This window comes from Callithrix jacchus, chromosome 1 (genome assembly GCF_049354715.1).
Source record: "Callithrix jacchus isolate 240 chromosome 1, calJac240_pri, whole genome shotgun sequence".
In the NCBI taxonomy this organism is placed as follows: domain Eukaryota; kingdom Metazoa; phylum Chordata; class Mammalia; order Primates; family Cebidae; genus Callithrix; species Callithrix jacchus.
Window position 1 is genome coordinate 41787087 of NC_133502.1, and position 23012 is coordinate 41810098.

Here is a 23012-nt window from a genome sequence, read left to right on the forward strand (position 1 = left end):
ACTCACCATACTTTTAGTAGTATTTCACAGAAATCAATACATGAGTTCCAAGTTACTCCGAATTCACTTTGGAATAAATTTACAAAATCTATATAAATTTGAACAATGTAGAAATTAGAAACAAGGCATATACTGGAATATACACTGATTCATGGCTCCACTGGCATACTAACTTGGTTCTCCCAGGCAGGGGTCTTGGCCCACTGTTTAGAATTCACTGATGTCAGGATAGTAACAGAGGACAAGGCTGGTAGGATATTATCATTTCAGAAGGCTGCAGAATGAAAGATTGTAAAGGTTTTCTCTTAAATTAGAAGAAGGTATTAAAAGTATTTGCTAACATGAAGTTAGAAGGTATCAAAAGTATTTGATAACATGATCTGATCTGTGGTTTAGGATAATTAATTCAGTTTGATGTTAGTTCCAAAAAGCAGAGAGTTTCTCTGTTTTATTCACCACTGGATATGTGTTGCCCAAATCATAACAGGTGTTCAACCAATACATTTTTGTTCAACAATTGAGCAGACAAGTTAATGAAACTAATTATAAGAACAGTTTCAAAAAATACAAGATGGTTTAAAAAAATGCAAGTACCACAAAAAAAAAAAGGAGGATGAGGATAGACAATAAGAATATTTTACTGTAGACAGTAAGGGATCTGACATGATCTTCATAGGGACCCTTCCTGAGAGCAACAGCAGGTCACCATGTGGAGTTTAAGAAAGATTCGTTGATGAGAAAAGTGGAGGCCACACCATTGTTTCAAAAAGTCTGACAGTCACTTTGGAGAACACTTGGGCATTGCCTAGTAAAGTTAAGATATACACACCCGAGGCTCGGCAGTTCCAAATGCAGAGCTCTGGATACAGCAGTGTCCTTTCCTGCTGTGGGAAAGATGAAGATGAAACATCCCTGGGGTCTTTCCCAAATAATAATTATTTAGGAGTAATGCCGCTAATTTACTCTTAAGTTGTTCTGGGAGAAAAAGGACTTTATACTATACTTGCACATTTTCTGAAAGGCTGGGATTGTTCCCAAATGTAAAAAATTCCTTAAAAGTATTTTTAAATAAAAGGAAGTATAAAAAAATGTATGACACCAATAAAAAGCTAAAGACCAGGTGGGGTGGCTCACGCATATAGTTCCAACTACGCCAGAGGCTAAGGTGGGAGGATCACTTGAGCCCAGGTATTCTACAGGGTTAGAGCATGGCCCTGTCTGTAAAAATAAAAATAAAAAGCTGGATATGAGGCAAGAATGTGAATGGAGGCATTGTTGAAGAAATGTAAAATTTTTATTATGATGTTTTATTGTTTTGCTTTTTTAGGATCAGGAGAAGGTTGATATGTTTGATGGGCTAGGCAGAGAAGAAGACCAGGTTAGAAGAGAAATACAACTGGAACCCGTTCTAATGAACGCTTCAATCCAGCATGCTCAATTTCATGGGATGTGGAAAGAAAGCAACTGGAAAAAGGTCACTTTTTGCCTTCAGGTAGATTACAAATGCCTTAAAGCCAAACACATACCCCTTTACCTGAGAGTGACTCTAGAATGTAGTAGGAGGTAGATTCTAGGTCTGTCGTGATGGGAATCGAGATAACAATTGCTAGAATTTTCAGCACCACTGTTCCCAATATTCCTGGACCTCAGGTCCTTCAGGAGACTGATGTAGCTTTCCGCCTGGATACAAACACACCAAGGCAGGTTTCATGAGTGAGGTTATTTATGTTGCTCTGTAAAGTCAATGGCATGATGTTCATGCTCACCCACGTCATTACTACTCGTTAGACCTGTGTTCCTGCGAACAACCCCCACAGTAAGCAGGGGCCTGTTACTACTTGTGATCTAAATAGGGCTCAGGAAGATGCTGTGGCTGTGGGGCTCACTAGACCAGAATATATAAGAAGTGGGTAATAATGTGTATTTCAGTAGTAGACTGAATAATATGCCTTGTACATCTAGTAAGTAATATGCCTTGTACGTCTACATCATTCAAATTTATATAGATGTTGTAAATTTATTCCAAACTGACTTGGAATAACTTGGAACTCATGTGTTGATTTCTATGAAATTTCTACTAAAATGAGTATTTCATCTTCATTGAGATGAAGATGGAGATGAGACAAGAACAATCTCAAGGTATTTCTTAAAGAAAAAGACAACATGTAGTGAGGATCATGGGTTTTAGATTCAGACAGTGGGCCTGTTTAGCCTCAACTTTATGACTGTGATCCAGCTGGGGAACCTCATTTTCTTCTCTATAAAATGGGGCTAATGCAACATTACAAGGTTTTTATCAAGATTAAATATATGTGAAATAACTATCATTATTTCTGCTTATAAATAGTGCTCAATAGTTATTACTGCTTTTTGTATTTATCATATACAAACTACATTCTAATCCAGTGAGTCAATAACTAAAACTTACAAATATTTCACAATCATCAAAAATATGCAAACATACAATTGAAGAAAGCATAAACACATGCTTTAAAAGCCTTTACAGTGGTGGTATCTTTCTACAAATCTGCCATTTCTTTTAACTGCTTATTCCTTAACGTTTTGAAAAAGAAAGTAAAAGAAATTATGTCTTAGGAAGCCTACAATTCAATGAAAGATTGCCTTGTGTAAAGCATCTGTTATCTCCTGCTTCCTTAAGATATCAGAGCCTTTTAAAGGGATCCATTTTAACAGGCAATCTCAAGAAGATTTTGTACTCAATGATGACAATATCCACACGTGGTATTTTAAAATCTTTTTCCAAATAAGGGGATCCTATGCCCTAGCATGCCTAGGACACTTCCAGTTTATTTCTGTTATTCTGGCCTACTTATTGATAGTCCTTTCCATCCCTTCACTTTCAAAGATGTCCTGGTTGGATAATAAATACATTCATCCTACATAAAGCATTTTACACTTAATTTTTCCTGAGAACCCAGGTTAGATGCAATGCAGCCAAAGATACTGAATATTTTACTTGCAATCTAAACAAATTACACAGATTGGCACCTAGACTGTGAAAAGGGCTCACAGGAAATTTTCCAGTAGCATTTTATTAATGGATCATAATATAGCAAAAGAGATAAAGGAAGAAAGGTTTGCAGGACCACAAGATGACCAAAGCAAATGGAAACCTGTGCTGGGCTGCTGGTGGGCAGGGTCATTGGTGGGCAGGGTCACTGCTGGGCAGAGTCACTCGTGGGTAGAGGCAGGGATGGGCACAATCACTGATGGACCAGGTCGCTGGCGGGCAGTCATGGGTGGCCAGGGCAGGATGGATAACTCTGGCATCAAGTGTGCTTATGCTATGCCCTCAATGGTTTGGAAGCTCCCTCCAAAACTGGTAAGAAAGATGAAAGGATCTTATTTTGGTTGACTAAAAAATGATTTTTTTTTTGAGATGGAGTCTTGCTCTGTTGCCCAGGCTGGAGTGCAGTGACATGATCTTGGCTCACTGCAACCTCCACCTCCCGTGTTCAAGCAGTTCCCCTGCCTCAGCCTCCTGTGTAGCTGGAACTACAGGCACTTGCCACCATACCTGGCTAATTTTTTGTATTTTTAGTAGAGACGGGATTTCACTGTGTTAGCCAGGATGGTCTCGATCTCCTGACCTCATGATCCACCCCCTTTGGCCTCCCGACTTGCAGGGATTACAGGTGTCAGCCACCGCACCCAGTCTAGAAAATGATTTTTTTAATCTAAATATTATGCAACTTTTTTCAGAATTTCTATTAGAGTTTAACACCTAGCTCATTTTGAACATTTTGAATTCTGATATCCTATACCCTGGAGATGAGTTCATTGCATAGAATTAAAGGAGGTCACATGGAAAATATCCCTGTCTTATTTTGTCTCCCCTCTCCTCTATTCTCCTCTCTTCTCCTCAATTAGCTATATTTATAATATTTTCAAGAAAGAGAGAAACTGTGTTTATGCCTTTTGCCAGTTAAAAATTGAGATTTCTGGATTAATTTTAGCTTCTGGGGAAATTCAAATCTATTACTTTTTGTAACCTAAGTAAGTTATGAAAAAAATACTTAAGATAACTTACACATCATTAGTTTATGAAGTATAAATGTACTGATTTTTGTTATGATGACACTATACCACTTTAAGTAGAATTGTAAGCATTGTGCTGCTCAAAATTATTTATTTACTCAACCTTACCTCTATTAAACTTATTACTCACAGGAAAAACAAAATGGATATCTTGGCATGGAATAAAGACATACAGAAAGAATAGATGGCTTTCAATGCCAATTGCCAGAGCAAAGATTATTTTAAATCTAATAGTGCATAAGAAATTATAATCACAAATTACAAATTATGATTATAATCACAGTCACAAATCAAATAATTGTGAATCACCATCAGTAAATTTCCACGAGTAAAAAATTCAGTAAATGCTATATTTTAAAAATATTCAGCCTGAAGCCCTCTGGTCATCTCAAGACCTTTCTATTACTAACCTATTCATGTGCACAAGGAGGCCTGTGCCTATTTGTGTATTTATTTTTAAAAACTGTTTTAGAAGACTTTCTGAGCATGACACCCAAAGGCAGAAATCATTATGAAAAACATTATAGATTTAACTACATGAGAATGAAATATGTAGAGCAAAACCTACTATACACAAAATTAGAAACAGAATATGTAAAATACTTGATGGACAAAAGGTTGCCACAATTCATACATAAGTTCTCACAAATCAATTTTTAAAATCGTCTCCCATAGAAAAAAGGGCAAAGACTTGAAAAGAGAATTTACATCATAACACAGCCAAAGAGAAAATAAGATAAGTCTTTCTTTCTGATAATCAGATAAATTCAAATGAATATACAATGTGATAGAGCACTTTAACCCAGTAGACTAAGAAATTAGAGTGATCACGCCTACAACTGATGAAGATGAAGGCAACAAATCTCTTTCGTGCATTGCTGGTGACAATGTAAGTCAGTACAAAGAAATATGGTAACATGTATTAAAAGCCTTAGTGATGTACAAATCATTTGACATGGAAATTCCCCTTCCAAGAATTACTGCTTAGGAATGGATTGGAAAAGAGCACAGGATATGATAAAGATTTTCAACACAGGGATTGACCACTTGGTGAAAATTGAGAAGAGTCCAACTGTCATTAATAATGAATTAAATAAAATCAAATGGCACATTTATATATGAAATATTCTTCATTTGGTAAGAATGGAAATTTATTTTTATTGACATACAAGAAGGCCAATATATATGTAACTAAAAAAGCTAGTTATAGAAAGAATATTTACAGTAGGATTTCCATCTTTTAAAAGAATACAAACCAAAATTATATCAACATTATCTTGCAGTGGTAAAATTACAAAGAATTTTTACTTTCTCCTTTATATTTGTCTATATTTCTAAATTATTATAACCAGGATGAAAACAATAAAGGAATTTTCCTGCCCCCTTTTATTTTCCCATTATAAAGGAGAAGATGTCATGGTAAGTAACTTCTGGCCATTTTCAATAGGTAGATGTGAAATTTAATCCACTGTTCAAAAAAAAGCCTTACTTACATTCTAATGAAAAAACCTAAATGGAAAATGTGCTCTGTATTTGAAACTTCCAGACATTGACAAAGTAAATAGGAAATCCCTACATCCAGGGGCTGTGTGGACCTCTGCACACAGAAAGATCACTTGCAATGAAGGGTCACCTATGTCTTGGCATAAAGAGGCTCTGAAGACTGTCAGTCTATCTGGGGGGCAGATTTCTTAGTATCACGACGTTGCTCTTCTGAAGGTGGGCAGCTCTTGATTTGCTTCTCAGCCCTGTTTCATCTCACTTACCGGCACAAAGTGAGCCGGTTCTTGGTAACCAAGAGAAAGTGTAGTTGGAGGTAAGTGGGAGAGAAGGAAATGATGACAACCACTGGAAAACCTTCCAGGCCACAGCCTGCAGAACAATGCCACCAGGCCCATAAATTTAGTGCTAATTTTATCTCTGGAAAATCACAAAAATGAGCCTGACTACCTTACCTCCTGCTCCACGTACAAATATTTATGTCAAAATTTAATCCAGGGGGAAAAAATGAGCCAAATAAATACATGCAGCTAGCTAAGTCTTTCACAAAGCGGCCTTCAGTGTTTCTACCCAGCATAAGAACATAACTCCTGGCTCTTCTACTGAAATGATTCATGAAAAAAAAAAAGCTAAATATGTTTTCTTAAGAAGCAATTCAATGTGTCAGAAAAATATGATTGTCCTAATCCAGTTTAACTTTTAACCTCAATAAATAAGCAAGAGAAGTTTGCAACCTGAGCCTTTCTTAGCAGTGAATGTTTCTCTTCCTTCTTACTCCTAAAGAGTTTTCCTTTTTATCCTGGGGATATAGGAATATTATAATTCATCAAAATTTCATCCCTACAGGAATCTGTACACCCCCAAAAAATGAGCTAGTAAAGGAAATCATGAAAGCTACCTTCACAAATGCTTTTTTCTAAAGGTAGGCACCCAACTGGGTACAACCCAGAGGGAGAGCAAGGGATGAACGCAGAGCCCTCCATAAGACTTTCTCTCCCTGGACAAGGAGAGGAGACGAGGGTCAGGACACAGTGCTCTCCGGGTATCATTCAATTACACAAGCCCAGACAAGTCACTTTGCTGCTCCAGGACCCTGCAAGAAATGTTTAGACTAAAGGATCTCATCTGTGTCTTACAGTGCTAAGATTCCATTATTTGTAATATACAACTAAACAGAAGTGGGGGGGAGAAAGGGTACAAACCAACATGTACGGAGTGATCCTATTTCTGAGAAACAAAGCAGAAACATAGTAATAAAACGAAAACATATGTATCAGACAAGGACTGCAATGAAACTCAACAAAAATCATATTTTGATGGCAGTTTTTTCTGTTCTTCATACAAGTTCTTGGTCAGTATAATATTGCAAGGAGTATCTTCTCCCAATCGGTGGCATGCTTTTTTACCCTCCTAAATGATGTCTTTTGATGTACAGTTTTTATTTTTCCCCTTTAAATCAGCACTTTGCCTAGGTTAAATATATATATATATTTTTTGCTTACACCAAGACATGAAACTATCAATGGTTTATTTTTATCTTTTTGAATCAAGCCATTCAACCAGTGGGCCAGGGAAGTGCCATTCTCAAGGCAGTGTCAGAGGTGGCATGCTTTGCTTCAAAATGGAACCTCCTTGGAAGAAGTCAAGGGGAAGTCTCAAAGATCTGTGTTCAGATTTTCTTCTGCAGTATGTTATGTCCGCTGCGAAGTTGATTCTGTCTTTTTAGTAGACTCTTAATTCTCACTGTGCACCATTGCCAAATTCCTTTTCTCTGAAAGCTCTCTTGACTGTAAGCAACTGAAACTATCAGCACTCACACCCCACCCAGCCCTTCAAGCAAGGGAGAACCCAGGGTTCTTTGGAGTCCTGAAACATATACAATTTGGAGACCTCCCTTAACGAAAAGAAAATAAACTACAAAATACCTAGGGCAATAGCAGTAAAAATGATAAATGTAAAAGGCCACAGCCACCCTGGGAGGGGCCAGTACAACTGAGGGGTTCTGTGCACAGGTCACAGTGATCTCTGCAGCCTTCTAAGGAGGCTGATTGGCCTTGCTCATTTTGGTACCCAACAGCCTGAAATAAGACCAGAGTTCTGGTTTTAGGTCATTTGTTTTCCTTCTTCCTTCTAAAGCCCTCACCCTCCTGACTTTCATGACACCAGACCACATACCCACCTTTTCTTTTTGATGTCATTACTAACCTCCCCTGATCCTTTGTCTTCTTTTCCTGAGGACCACATTTGTTTTATTTGAGTTCTTTCTCAGGAAAGAACCTTCAGGCCTCTCAAGAAAAGTATCAAAGAACCGAAACTCACCAGGTCAGGGCACCAGATGCCTCCTTGCCCCTCCCTAGTTCTGTTTTCTTACACATTGTTACGTTTCTTCCCTGCTATAGTTTTAGTCATTCAGGGAGATGGATTTGAGACTGTGTTCCTATCTCTTTGGCCTTCTTCATTGGTCATCTCTGTGACTGGTTTTCTGTGTGGGGAGCGGCAAGACCTAGACAAACCTCTGGTGTTTCGGTAACACATCCAACACCAGTGTCCTCCACCTTTCAAAACTGCTTCTTGGACCCATCTCCTTCTAGCTCTCACTTAGTTTTCTGATCTTCAGAACAAATCATCTCATAAGCTTTCTATATATTACGGTCCTCACTTTATTCCCCTTCAGTTCTATCTTGATCCCTCTTGGCACAGAAGAATGTGGGATTCTCAAGTCAATAAGGGAGTCTCACGTTTCCAAAAGCAGCCATCCCTCTTGACTTCATCTTGCTTATCATCTTGGCAGCTATCCACTCCTTAAAAAAAAAATATCTTTACTCTGTTGATTTCTATGATGCCCCACTCTTCTGGTTTCTTTCCACCCCTCTGGCCATGATTCTCCCATTTTCCTTTGGTGAGTTTCTCCCTCTGCTTAGTCTCTAAATATGGGAGTGGTCTAGTCTCCATTCTAATTCCTAGACATTCTCTTCTTCTTCCTCTTTTCTCACTACTGAGGTGATTTCCTCCAGTCACATGGCTCTAAATGCAACTTATATGCCTGGGATTCCAAAATGTGTGTCTGCTGTTTCCTCTTCCCAAATCTCCATATGTATCTCTATCCTGTACTGGTTTCATGTGGCTGCCATGGCAAAGTACCACAAACCAAGTAGCTTAAACAATGCAAAATCTATAGTTTCCCAATTCTGGAGGCCAGGAGTCTGAAATTAAGGTGTTGGCAAGGTTGGTTCCTTCTGAGGGCTGTGAGGCAGAATCTAACCCATTCCTCTCTGCTGTCTTCCTATAACTTTAGGCCTTGTGTGGCTCGAAGATGGTGGTCTCCCTGTGTCTTCACTTCCACTTCCGTCTTTGTGTGTCTGTCTGCCCAAATGTTACGTTTTTACAAGGACTCATTCATATTAGGGCCCACCCCAATAACCGTATCTTAACTTCATCAACTGCAAAGACCCTGTTTTAGGGGATTATGTCTCTAACAGCTTTTGGGACAGGCAAGAGGGGTACAGTTCAACCCACGATGCCATCAAACTGCTTCCCTGACAGCCATCTTGGATGGGAATGTCAAACTTAACACGTACAAAACAGAAATCTTGATTGATGGTTTCCCAACTAAGATTTTTTTTTTTTTTTGAGACAGAGTCTCACTCTGTCGCCAGGTGGACTCACTCTGAACCAGGCTGGACTCCCAGGTTCAAGCAATTCTCCTGCCTCAGCCTCCCGAGTAGTTGGTACTACAGGCATGCGCCACCAGGCACAGCTAATTTTTATATTTTGGTAGAGACGGGGTTTCACCATGTTGTCCAGGATGGTCTCAATCTCTTGACATTGTGATCTGCCTGCCTCGGCCTCCCAAAGTGCTGGGATTACAGGTGTGAGCCACTGCGCCAGCCCCCAGCTAAGATTTTATTGAGGCATTTTGATGTTTACAGGTGGTACCACCATCTAATATCCTATGTGTCATCCTGGATGATTCTCTTTCCCTCATACAGCCAATACTTCAGCAAATTATGTCAACTCCATATCACACTCCGAATCTGTCTACTTCTTTCTCTCTTTACCACTACCATTTGATCCAAGCCACTGTCATCTCTCACCTGAAACACCAAATTTATCACCTAAAAATTTCTGTTCTTGTCTCTCTGCAATCTAGCGTCCACACTGCCACAAGGGACTTTTGTCTTAAATGTTGTTTCTTTTTGGTGAAAGTAGTATGTACACAAAATTTGAAAACGTGATGTATTAAAAATCTATGATACATAAACATACAATATGTTGAGTATTGAAAAAGAACAACTCCTCACCCTTTATTTTCATGTTTCTTCTGGTGCTTACTTACACATTGTTAAATAATAAAAATAAATGACTATTTCTTGATTTATGAATTTTCAGTATTATTCATTGGCTGCCTTTTACGGTTGGCGAGGACTTAGTTCTCTTATACCACTTCCCCCTTCTCTTCCCCCTCCTTCAGAAGGAGGTACGAGGCTCCTTTAAACAATCAGCAAAATAATAAGTCACATAAATTATTTAGTAATAAAATAGTAACATTATTATTTATTAAGTGATATTATTAAATGTTACTAATTTATAAATGTTACTATTTTATTATAATAAATTATATTAAATGTTACGATTTTTATTAAGCAAATACTATTTTACTTAATAAAATGTTACTATTTTTTAATAGTAAATAATATTTGCGGACGGGCGCGGTGGCTCAAGCCTATAATACCAGCACTTTGGGAGGCTGAGGCGGGTGAATCACGAGGTCAAAAGATCGAGACCATCCTGGTCAACATGGCGAAACCCCGTCTCTACTAAAAATACAAAAAACTAGCTGAGCATGGTGGCGCGTGCCTGTAATCCCAACTGCTAAGGAGGCTGAGGCAGGAGAATTGCCTGAACCCAGGAGGCGGAGGTCGCGGTGAGCCGAGATCGCGCCATTGCATTCCAGCCTGGGTAACAAGAGCGAAACTCCGTCTCAAAAAATAAATAAATAATATTTGCTATTATTTATAATGTTACTAATTTATTATTAAATAATTTATCAGTGACTTATTATTTTGTTAATTTAGATTATTAGGTTTTCACTCTAGAGCCAAGTAGTTTCATTTTGGTACATATTTTTGCTTTTCATTTGTGGATGTAATTTTTTGGGACCTCGTCTGACTCAAACGTCTGAAAATAATTTTAATTTATTCTCAAATTTGATTGATAATTTGGCTGGGCATAAAATCCTAGGCTGAAAGTATTTTCCTTGGTACTTTGTAAGCATTCCTCATTTCCTTCTGTCAGTGACATTAGTATTGGCAAGTCGAATGGTATGCTAAATCTTGTTCCTTTGTAACCGTTTTCTGTCTGAAAGTTTCTAAAAGCCTCTCATAATGCTCTTATATTTCATGATGGTGTGTCTTGCAGTGGGTCTTTTGTATTCATTCTCTTGGAAATTCTGTAAAACTATTTAATCTAAAGATTCACATCCTCTAACAGGCAGAAATGTTCTTGAATAATTTTTTTCATAGTATCTTTTCCTCTCTTTTATTATTTCTCTGTAGTACTCTGAGTTAGATATTAAACACTCTGGTCCTCCAACTCTTGTCTTTTTTCTTATTCTTTTTTTGATCATTTTGTTTTATGTTCAACTTCTTGAAAGATTTCTTCAACATTATTTTCTATCACCTTTCTTGTATTTCTTATTTTATCAATACTTTCTTTCTTTCTTGGTTCCTTTCTTATAGTTTCCTGATCTTGTATTATGTCTTTTTAATGATATTAACAACTTTAAAAAGTTATTATGTTATTCTTTTACTTATTTAGGTTTCCCCTAGGATATTTTTTCCTATTTGCTTTGAGCTCTTTTTTTTATATTGGAGGTTTCTCTTAAATGTCTGATGATTTTTATTTCCTAGTTTACATTGAATGGTGCTTGGAAACCAGATCTAGTCCACAGTTAAGACTGACCAAGTAGTGGCTCCACTGTAGGCCACACAGTCTGGAAATTATGTAAAAATATGCTCTCCGGGACTTCTCAGTTTCACCTGAGCAGAATTCCCCCAAGTCTCTTTCCTGTGGTGTATGGACCAACATTCACACAACAGGCAGGTAAAAGGGGCCTGGGAATTCCCCTACTCAGTGTGAAGGCTGTTGATTAAAGCCTCTGTTTTCATCCCCAAGCTGCACACACCCACCCTTCACTCTGCCATGTGCCCTGGTTCCTTAGCCACTTAAAGCCAAATGCTCCGTAGAATACATGCTCCTTTTCTTGCCATAGGGGGCATCATCTTGATCCCTGATGGGCATGGGCATCTGGAGACTAACAGTTTCATTTACAAACTTTCATCCAATCCGTTTTGAGATGCTTACCCACCCTGCTCTGCACCATACCTCATGCCCTCAAGTCTTGGACAGTGAGAATTGGCTCATTCTTCATTCCTCTGTCCATCTATTTCCATTTTCCAAAAATACATGTTACTGTTTTAGCTCCTACTGTCTTCTCACCTCTACTCATTGTTCTTAAAAGTTTATGCCTTTTTTTTATTCCTTTGCTATTATTTCAGCATAGTCTTTGGAATAAGAGAAAAAAACACATATGAGCAATCAACCATCTTTAACATCTTTATAGAACAATTATTCTAAAATGTAAAATTGACCATATCACTTATTGTTTAAAATTTTTAAAATCGTATTAAGACTGAATTCCAAACATGTTATCATGGCCTCTGTGTTAGTTCATTTGCATTGCTAAAAAGGAATACCTAAGTCTGGGTAATTTAAAAAAAGAGGGGTTTACTTTGGCTCACAGTTCTGCAGGTTGTTCAGGAAGTGTGGTGCTGGCATCTGCGTCTGGTGAGGCTTTGGGGAGTTTCCAATTATGGCAGGAGATGAAGGGGAGCGAGCCTGGCACATGGCAAGAAAGAGAGCAGGAAAGAAAGGGAGGACATACGAGGCTCTTTTAAACAATCCGCTCTTGCACGAACTCATAGAGTCAGAGCTCATTACTGCAAGAACAGCAGGCACCAAGCCATTCATGAGGGATCCACCACCAGGACCCAAACACCTCCCATTAGGCCCCACCTCCAACACTGGAGATCAAATTTCAACATGAGATTTGGGGAGGAGAAAACATCCAAACTATCTCAGCCTCCAAGGCCCCATATGATGTGGTTCCGTATATCTTTCTGTCCCCATCACTTTCCATGTCCCCTTCACTGGCCACACTGGCCTTGTTGCTGGAAGGCTTTGTTTTCAAATCTTCATCTGATTTGTTTCTTTTTATTATTCAGATCTCAGCTCAAAAATCACCTCCTCAGAGAAACCTTCCTGACTTCTCTAACGCAAAGAAATGTCCCCTCTGGGCACTGTCCACTATAGCCATTTGTTTTAATTTTTAAGAGTATGTTTCACTAGCTATAACTATCCCGTTTATTTCCTTGTTGATCAGTTGTTTGCCTGCGTCCTCCCCACTAGAATATTGGCTTCATAAGCACAAAGGCTTTGTCAAGCTTGCTCACTGCAGTATGCCCAGTACATAGTACACAAGATACCCAATAAATATTATTACGTGACAAATACAGAATGTGACCATCTTCATTAATCAAATGGACAGAATATACTGTGTCCTCTGGTACAACACAAATGGATCTTGGAGAACCTTAGAAGAATTTATTCTAAAAGCTTTTACTCCAAAACGCAAGCTATTTTGACTTCGAAGCATTTGATTTTCCAATCAGGTTTCAGAGGCTGCTGCGTAGAGGACGGAGGAACCTGAAACCCTGCTGAACTAGCCACTTGCCCACCATTTCTAGTAGTGCCAATTTATTCATTTGATCCACAGTATTAATTACCTGCTCTGTGTCAGGCACTGTGCTAAATATGAATATGTACATTTGACACAGGCACTATGTCTGAAACTTCCCTATTGGTGGGATAGGCAAATAAAAAGCAGCCAAAGAAGGAAAATCATTACAAGTTTTGATGAGGCTTAGAATGGACAAAACAAATAGGCAATACATAGGCATTATAGGTAGGGATCTACTTTAGAGTAATCAAGGAAGGGCTCTTTGAGAAGAAACTAAAATCTGCTCCAATAAAAGGAAGAAAAATAATCTCACCAGTCACATTCTCCATTTCTGGGAGACAGTCATTTGTCATGAGGCTAGTCACACCTGTCTTTGACTTCTGTAACTGAAAGACAAACTTAATAGTTCCAATAAACACACCTTGGATAATACAGTGGGTGTGGCATAGTGATGGAGGGAAGAGCTGTAGCAGACTACTTGTCATTCAGAATGACTGACTGTGAAGGGAAGGGAACAGGGCAGTGCCAGGGTATGGGAATGGCAATGATAAATTTTGAGGAATAGCATTCAGCCCTATTTTGGCATTGTCTATAGCACCTCTCAACTGCTCTAGCTAAGTATTCTCTGGTGTGAAGAAAATCTTCCCCTTTCCCCCATTTTTTTTTTGGCAGACTCCTTAAGGACCTACTACTTCTCTCTGCCTGTCTGTTTCTGTCAATCCCTTCCTCTTTCCTTACCCTGCCTCATCTCTCCCTCCTTTGCTTCCATTCCTTCCTTTGCCCCATTGTTGATTTCATTATACTTGCTACCTTCAGTTGTTATGTCTGTGGATGATTCTATAAACCAGCAGTTTTCAACGTGAGCCCCACACTGGGAACATTGGCATCATTTGAGAACCTCTTAGAAATATGGGCAATTAGCCCTGCTCCAAACTGACTGAATAAGAAACTATGGGAGTGGGGCCTAGCAATCTGGATGTTAACAAACTCTCAGACGATTTTGATGCACCTCAAAGTGTGAGAGCCATGGCCATAAGCCTCATTCTACTTTCTGAGCCTTCTTCCAAGCTCCAGGTCAGGCATTCCTATGAGCCAGACATGGCCACCTGGGCATCTTGTTCAGCATCATTTCTTGCTCCTCCCCAAGGCTCCCAACTCCTCTTTGTTCAGTAACCTCACCACTCATTCCTCCTTTGAAAAATTTTCAAGTCTCTTCATTGTAATTGTTTCTGTAGCATATTTAACTGTTCTATATTACTTTTATAATAAAATTAGTTTAAATAATTTTAACATTCTGAATGTGGCCTGACCAGTACAAATTTATGTACTGTTATTTGTGTATTCTCTTGTGTAAACCTTTTTTGCCAATTTAGCTGATCGAGATTTTTTTTTTTGAGACAGAGTCTTGCTCTGTCACCAGGTTGGAGTGCAGTGGTGCAATCGTGGCTCAACGCAACCTCCTGCCTCAGCCTCCCAGGTAGCTGGGACTAAAGGCACACACCACCACCCCAGCTAACTTTTGTATTTTTAGTAGAGACGGGGTTTCACTATGTCAACGAGTGTGGTCTTGATCTCTTGATCTCTTTATCTCGTGATTCACCTGCCTCAGCCTCCCAAAGTGTTGGGATTACAGGATTGAACCATCATGCCCGGCTGAGCTCTTTGCATTTTTATAAATATTATAGCATTTTATATATTAGAAGTATGAATTCATTAATCACATTTATCACAAATACTTTCCTGTTCTGTTGGCTTTTTAAAGTTTCACTTCATTGTATTTAATAGTAATAAAGTTTAAAAGTCTATAGTATAAAGAATAAATTATAGACAAATGATTTTGTAACATTTTTCATTTTTTTAATTTTTGAGTGTAGGGGTATATGTGAAGGTTTGTAACATATGTAAACTTGTGTCATGGGGTTTGTTGTACAGATCATTTCATCACCCAGGTATTAAGCCTGGTACCCCTTAGTTATTTTTCCTGGTCCTCTCCCTCCTCCCACCCTCCATCCTCCCATAGACCCCAGTGTCTGTTGTTCCCCTTTATGTGTCCATGTGTTCTCATCATTTAGCTCACACTTAAAAGTGAAAACATGTCATAATTGGTTTTCTGTTTCTGGGTTAGTTTGCTGAGGATAATGACATTTTCTATTGTTCAATAATTAGAAAATTATCACTTCTAACAGAGTTGAAATGAATTCTATAGTGTGGTTTCCAGTGTTTTTCCATGGATTAAAAAGTATGTAACACTTTTCCTGGTTCATTTAGGTTTATGGTATAAAATGCCAAAGAGCTAATTATAACTAAAATGCTTATTAAACTTCATTTTTCCAATGCAGTAGAGTGTAGAGGTTAAGATGTAGTTCTGGAGCCCAGTGGCTTGGATCTAATATTAGTTCCAGTTCTAGATGATGAAGCTAGTTTGGGAAAATTATTGCAGTTTTCAGCACCTTCACCTCTAGTGATGTTTCCATCAGGTCCCTGAGAGCGTGAGAGGAGTAAGTTCAGTGCCCAGCACATGGTAAGTTATCTGAAATGTTAGCTATGATATAGTTCAAAATCCATTAGCTTCCCTTTCTGGCCTCTTTTACTATCAACACATATGCCTACTTTTGTACCATCATCATATTTGATTTTAATTATTGTTATTTTCCTGGTATAGGCGGTTGCAGTGGTCTTGACTCACACTTTAAAAATAAAATCATATATAAAATGTGTATGTGTTACCTGACTGGCTTGACCAAGTAGCAAAAGAGCTTAGTAGGTAGAACATAAGGCAACTTGAAAAGGGAAAGAAGGAAAAGTCTGGAAGATGTCAGCCCAGTCGGGGAGGCCTTGGATAATAAGCCAAGTGAATGTGGGGTTTTCACAGAGGAAGCCGGTCTTGCGGCAGAGATAGGGTTTTAGAAAAGAGGAGGAGGAAGGACCGGTGAGTTTAGGAGATGCAATAGGAGAGTATCCATGTGAGAAAAAAGCAAAGAGGCAAGATGCAAAGGAGAGGACACTGTGCAAAGTCCCAGGAAAGAGAAGCGTGTCGTATAACCTACAGGGCGCCAGCTGTCTTTGTGACTGGAAACAGATCCGGCTAAATCCCTTAGCACTCAAATGAGTAGGCTTTGCTTACACACAGCCAATGTTGTGAGGGCCATACCGTAAAACATGTATCACTACCTTTAGTGCTAAGCTCTATTCTATTTTGCTAAGTATTTAAATGCAAAGTTTCTAATTCTTTGCATTGGCTGGATATATAAGATGTTATATTTTGCTCTAAAACTTTGCAACTGCTTTTAATTGGTTTCTCCAAATATTTCTCAATATATATTTCCATGAATTTTTAAAATTATTTACATCATTTCAAACTTACCTTGATCATTATTTCAGCATGCTCAACCATTTTGGCTTTACTCCACATTTGAAATTATAATATATGTCTCCCAATAGAGTATCTACTCCAATTACATCCTGACTCCTAACCTTTGTTTTACATTACCTAAGAGCACACAGTGTTACCTTCAGAGAGGCATATTGCATTGGGAAGCTATGCAGGGCCTGATGCGTGAGTTTGCCTTACGGCCAATTTATGCCACTTAAAGTAATCCAGTATGCACCCTGGTAATGGAAATCCGTCCATTACCATCACTCCAGCCCATTTAAATATTTCTTTTACAGAGGCAATTACGTCAGGTGGTGAGCCAAATGGTTTGGGAAAGACTTGGGCATTTCCAACAAGAAGTCTCTTGGCTGCTCACCAAAAAGCTGGTTGGTATTCACAATTCCTAGTCCAACTCTCTTCTCTGCAAGGTTCCCATTTAGGAGCACTGGCAACCTTTCTCCTCATTTTAGAATTATTGGGACTTGGGTTGACCAATGCTTGCGGTGATAACCACTGAGAAAGGGTAACCTTAGATTGCTACATTGCTTGATTTTTTGCTATAAGAAATTGTCCTCAGCCCAAAATCAAGGCTTCTTGCATTATGTGAACAGTATTATATTTTCTAGAATAGCTTGAATCTCATAGATGCAATTTTAGTTGAAGTGGAAGATCATCCCATAATCACAAGGTTGGAAAGAAAGATTTGGATATTAACAAAACTGGCAAATTTCTATGATAAAGCACCAATAGTGCCTTCTTAATGTGCGTAGATGGATGTCTGTTTTGTTTTTATGTCTGAGAATGCTGCAGGACCACAGTATGTGAACTAAATAATTCAATGGAATGCATAGAGAACACTAATAATTCTATAGTTTAATACATGTTTTATGAAAAGCTCTTCATGTAACCCTCAAAACTGACTCATAAATCCATACTTGGATTGTGCAATGAAGTTATATTTAACTGTAGAACTCTCCCCACATGCCAGGTTCCAAATCTGCTTCTAAGTAAATGTCCTTTTGGGGACTCATTACGACTATTCCTGTTTTTCCTCAAAACAAACCTATTATGGTTGCATATTTCCCTTTTCTCTTGCCTTCTGGCTGTCAGGTTTACACCTCTTCCAAACCGTGCTATCCTGGCCTGCAGCAGCAACACGACAGCCAAAGACAGGGAGCCCAAACCTGACAGAAGCTGCCGGAGAGTTAAAACCTAACAAATGTTTTCTTAAGGGATCCACGCAAGAGATGGCCTAAAATGGTATTACAGATGAGGTTTATAATGGACTACTGGATGAATTAATAAATCACTGATTGAAATCCATGTTTATAACACTTAGACCAACTTTATTGCAGTACAGAAGAAGGTGTACACAGAAAAATCACACAGACAGATATCCCCCAGTGACAGTCCAAGGATGTGAGATGAGGCCACACTGGCAAAGCATAAAGGTTATGCAACAAGCAGGCTTGTCATACGTAAGTTACAGTCATAGATGTCATTATGACTTCTGTACTCCAGGAAGATCTACTTAGTAATCCTCCTGAAAATGAATTAATTTCTTAGTTGAAATCCCCCCAAAGGAAGCTCCTTTACTAAACACAAATTATTCTCCCAACAGAGTACCAAAATGCTTCAAGTGCCCTGACTTTAACGTAAAGATGTGTGCCAACAGGAACTATATAGCTATTCTGTGCATAAATGGAATAAACGGATCATCTGTTCATCTGTTTATCTGATGCTTTTCATGGGTGCTGACATCTTTATTAAAATGGTCCTTCAGTCTTTAGAAAAATAGAAGCTTAAATGCTCTCTGAGTTTCACATTCCTGAGAACTATGACATTTAAAAACATAAAGTTAGCATTTTCTTTTTCCTCAACTTATAATAGATAACAAACTATATCCCTACTGTGTACAATAGAATGTATGTGTGTGTGTGTGTGTGAGGCAACATTAATAAGTGCAGAAATCTCAGTCCAAAACTTTAAGGTTATGACATTTAGTGGCCTTGGACAAGTTATTAATTCTGGGGAGCTTTAGGCACAAGTTGGAAATCCTAAAACTAACACAGCTTTCAGAGTGCACATGCTTTAATTCAGTTTTAAATAGTACTGGAAATAGGGCCGAATCTAATGTCTTTACTTCTCAACAGAACAATAATAGACAAAGCATGAGATTTCACCTAAAACGCTAAAAAAAAGCAGTTGAGTTCAAGTAGTTGGGTCCAAGAGGATAATTTTCCTCAGTGCAGTCCCCGAGCAGAATTCCTTTCAATATTAACATCTTTATGAACTCATGGTAGATCGACGGGCCTAGAACCCACTTAAGGGAAATAACGTCAAAGCAGAAAATGTTATCCAATAAAACCAGATCCTTGGAGAAAGAAGCCAGTAGCCCAGGGTTTTGTTCCGTGGGCTCATTACACCCCAAGACCAGAGCGGCAGCGTCTTTATCGGGCCCTTGGGCAGCCCCACATCAGGGATCTGCTGTCTGTGAAGCAAACGGAAGGGCTGGACTCTGCTTCAAGTTCCACATTAACCTGCCTGTTCCTTGGGAATCTAGAATACTTAGAACCTGGCCTAAAAGATTAGTTATTGATCTCTTTTACTTTAGATTTTGTGAATCAAAATTAGTCTTTTGGTATTATTTGGAGAGAACATGTCTTTCCAAAAAAGTTTGTTCCAAAAGTAAGTTTTAAACATACATTCTTAAAAGTTAAAAAAGAATTCTCAAATTTAGATGGATACTTGTTCTGTGAACTATGGAATAATTTAACTCTCAATTCCCAAAATGATGATGACCTGCCCTCCTCTTCTTTTTGGCAGCTTTAGGTAGAGAATGAGACACTGTGTTTGATCACTGCACATGAGCGTTATTTATGAAGAAAACCCACACTGTATTTTTCTTCTTTCTTCTGTCTTCTCATTCCAAGGCTGAACCTTAGGTTGGAGTTTTGTAATCTCCCTCAACAGAAATTGCTCCAGAGAATATTTGGAGAGATCATTTGAGAAATTGACCCTTTCTCAGAACTGAAGTGGAATGAAAATATAAGGCTAAACTATTCAGGTCAGGGCAGAAAACACTTGGAACTCACTTTCAAAGGATAATTCTGATTTAGATATGAGGAACTGGCAACAGCACAGATTAGGTGGAGAAGCTACACCAAAATCAAGACTGTGAGTCAGGTGCACTGAACAATCAGGTGCAAAACAACAACACTCTCTCATGTGCTTAATCTGGGCCATGGCAGGTGCCTATGGGGGAGATGACTGCATGGTACATATTCTTCCCTATTCATTCATTCTCTCACTCACTTATTCTTTCATATATTTTTCCACCTGTAGATTCATTTATCCAGTCCTGTGCCAGATTATACAATGTATGCTGCAGACACAGAGAGGAATATATTATAGTTTTCATATTTAATGAGTGCACAGCCTAGATCAAGTTCTGTAAGTCAATAATTACAGTACACAGAGGTGAGTGCAAGTAAAAAGAAAGCTACAGAGTGATAAAGCAGTAGAGAAGAGGATTGCTTAATTCAATTTAGAGGAGAGAAGATTTGAACCAAGTCTTAAAGACTGAGTTGGTGTGAGCAGACAGACCAAGTTGGGCAAAATGGGGATTCCAAATAGTGGAAACACATGGGCATATCAGACCATAATATGTGACGTAAATAATCATATCACTCTTTATAGCTATGAGCTCCTTTGATCCTAAAACATGAAATATATTAGCATGTGGGGAGATGCGGCTGCAGAAGTGGAGAAAGTCCATATCCTGGAAAGATTTCTGTCATTCTACATAGTCTTCACTTGATGCTGAAGGTAATAGTGGACTCAAGAAACATTTTAAGCAAAGCGATGGCATAAGGATTTTGTGGTTATATATTATATACTATAATGTGTAATAATTTTATAATAATAATTAACATATAATGGTTTTATATGTTTTAAATTTTTAAGAAATTTTTGAAATTTCAGTTTTTGAATTTAGTATTCACATTTTCAAAAATTAAAACAATCAAAAAGGCATATAATAAATTATCTCATATCCATTCCTGCCCCAAAACATCCATCTCAGATGCCCCTAATAAACAGATAGCCACTTTTATTAGCTGCTTAAAAATGCAAAAATATAGATGTATATCTCATTTCCCTTTCTTCTTACATAAAATATAACACACTCTATTGCAAGTTCTCCACTTTGCTTTTTTCTCTACTTAATAATAGATCTTGGAGATTTTTCCCCATCAATACATAGAAAGCTTTCTCAATATTTTATGACTACCTATCATTTATAAATGAATAATCTCATTGCAATGTAAAAAAAAAAGACTGGGGAAAGGGAAAGTTGTGGGAATCTAGGCAAAAAATGATAAGACCCCTGAAAAAAATGATAGTGCTGAGAGCATGGAGGATACTAAGAAGCTAGAATCCACAAAACTGGGGGATACATTGGAGAGGAGATGTGGTCAAGAAAAGAATCAAAGATGACTCTGGGATTATGGCCAGGGCAACTGGTGAAGCAGGGTTAGATGATGACGCATTGGCTGAGAGAAGGGAAGCACTGGAGGAGCAGACTGGGATAGGAAAGACTGGAGGGAGAGGAAGACTTGAGTTTTCAACATGTAAAGTTTCCTGGGGCATTTGTGTATCCAGGTGAAGATGTCCAGTAGTAAGTATAAAGCTCAGGAAAGAGGTGAGAGGTGGAGAGTTGGAATCACTAGAATATAGATAATGATTAAAGACTTAGATATAGATTAAATCATCTGGCAAGAATATGGAACAAGATAATAAAAGCAGCTGATGATAGAATTCCCCTGCATTTAAGAGGCAGCTAGAGGAAGAAGAATAAATATTACTTGATGTAGAGATTAGAATAGCTTTTGCTATACCCTGTCCTTTGGAGGTGTTCCACACACATAGATACACACACACACGTGCAGGCCTGTGGTCAAAACTCTTGGACATTCCCAGTATGTATTACCATATTAAAGGCTAGTAATATGTTTGGAGTTCATTTTTGAGAAATATGACACGTATGTGGTTAGATAAGATCTGGAAAGCACTGCCTTTAGATCTGGAAAAGATGGCTCCAGCCCTGAGCTCTGTGCTTTGGAGGAATTGACCTTGGCCTTCCTCTAACTGTTCTCTTTCCATAGAATGAAAAGTCCATGGAACCAGAAGGACACATCCACTAGGAGGCTGGCCCACCCAGCCTCACATCCAGACCATATTCTGGGTATCTGGGATCCCATAACTGTCTGTCTTCATGGCCCTATCTGCATGCAGGGCCTGTGTAGCCTCTTCCATAGTCTGTTCTGAGGGCAGAGTGTGCCCACCCTCTAGTTTTCATCTTGGTAGGCTCAATTTGTGGTCAAGAGGTGGCTGTTTATGGCACATGTGGAAAAGGCAAGGAAGAGTGAGCTGGGTTATCTGCACAGAAATGCCTGCAGATCTTCACGGTGTGGGTGGGAGCTGGGAACTAGAGAAGAAAACTTACAGAGCGAGGGCCAGAGACTGCAGCCAGTGCTCCCCACCCCACTGCATCATGCAAACAGTCTGAGAATGCCAAATTCATACTGGCCCTCCAGGCCATTGAAAATGTAGATTTGTCAAATTAGAAGACAGCATATATTTAATTTAGCAGTGTGTTAGGCTGATATATAACTTGTAAATTTCTTGACATATGGTATATGGGCCTCCATTTGTATTCTCGAGCTGGCCCCAAAAGTTTATGGCTTGGCTGGGAAGAAATAATTAGCAGCCAATGAAGAAGGGTGGAGTAACACTTATAGGAAGAAAACATGTTTAAGTACATTTGAGGAAAAGTTGATTATTCAGCCACTCACACTTATTCTTGTTCCCAGAGCCATGGGTTCTGCATTAGCGCCTTTGATCCTAGTAACATTTGACTTTACACAAGAGTAAACAGAGATTCAGGGAGATCAGTAACGCCCGAGCTCACACATTTAGTAGCTGCTGGGGATTACTTCTCAAGAATACTCAACTTTCAAACCAGTATTATTTCTACCATGCTCTGCTGCCTTAAGCCTGAGCATGCCAAAGCCCCCCCGTTTTTTTTTTTTGTTTTTTGTTTTTTTTTCACAAAATGGCACAACGTATCTCACTAAGAGAGATTTGAAATTCATGATGTAGTCTTGAAAAGTATTATGTCATCTTGTGCCGCATCTGCTGAGGTGTATCTAGTTTGGAAATAAGCAACTAAGTCTAAGTCATTTCCTAGATACGACTCTCTCGCCAGAAAATATCCATCCT

At 38.6% G+C, this 23012-nt stretch overlaps 2 long non-coding RNA genes across 4 annotated transcripts in view; one reads left to right on the top strand and one right to left on the bottom strand.

Moving 5' to 3' along the window:
• LOC118152924 (uncharacterized) overlaps positions 1-3980 on the bottom strand; it is a 96910-nt gene extending 92930 nt beyond the window's left edge. Inside the window, exon 1 of the long non-coding RNA XR_004741963.3 lies at positions 7-3980. This is a non-coding gene — a long non-coding RNA (uncharacterized LOC118152924). The remainder of the gene's footprint in view (positions 1-6) is intronic.
• On the top strand, positions 1658-18622 carry LOC144579007 (uncharacterized). 3 transcript variants are annotated; one of them, XR_013525774.1, is made up of 5 exons: positions 1658-1816; positions 4192-4948; positions 17027-17116; positions 18086-18208; positions 18352-18622. It is a non-coding gene; the product is annotated as an uncharacterized LOC144579007 (long non-coding RNA). The 3 variants fall into 3 exon arrangements; XR_013525735.1 differs by lacking the exon at positions 4192-4948 and having other exon boundaries at positions 18352-18509; XR_013525739.1 differs by lacking the exon at positions 4192-4948 and having other exon boundaries at positions 1658-1700; positions 18352-18509.
• Positions 18623-23012: the final 4390 nt, after the last annotated feature.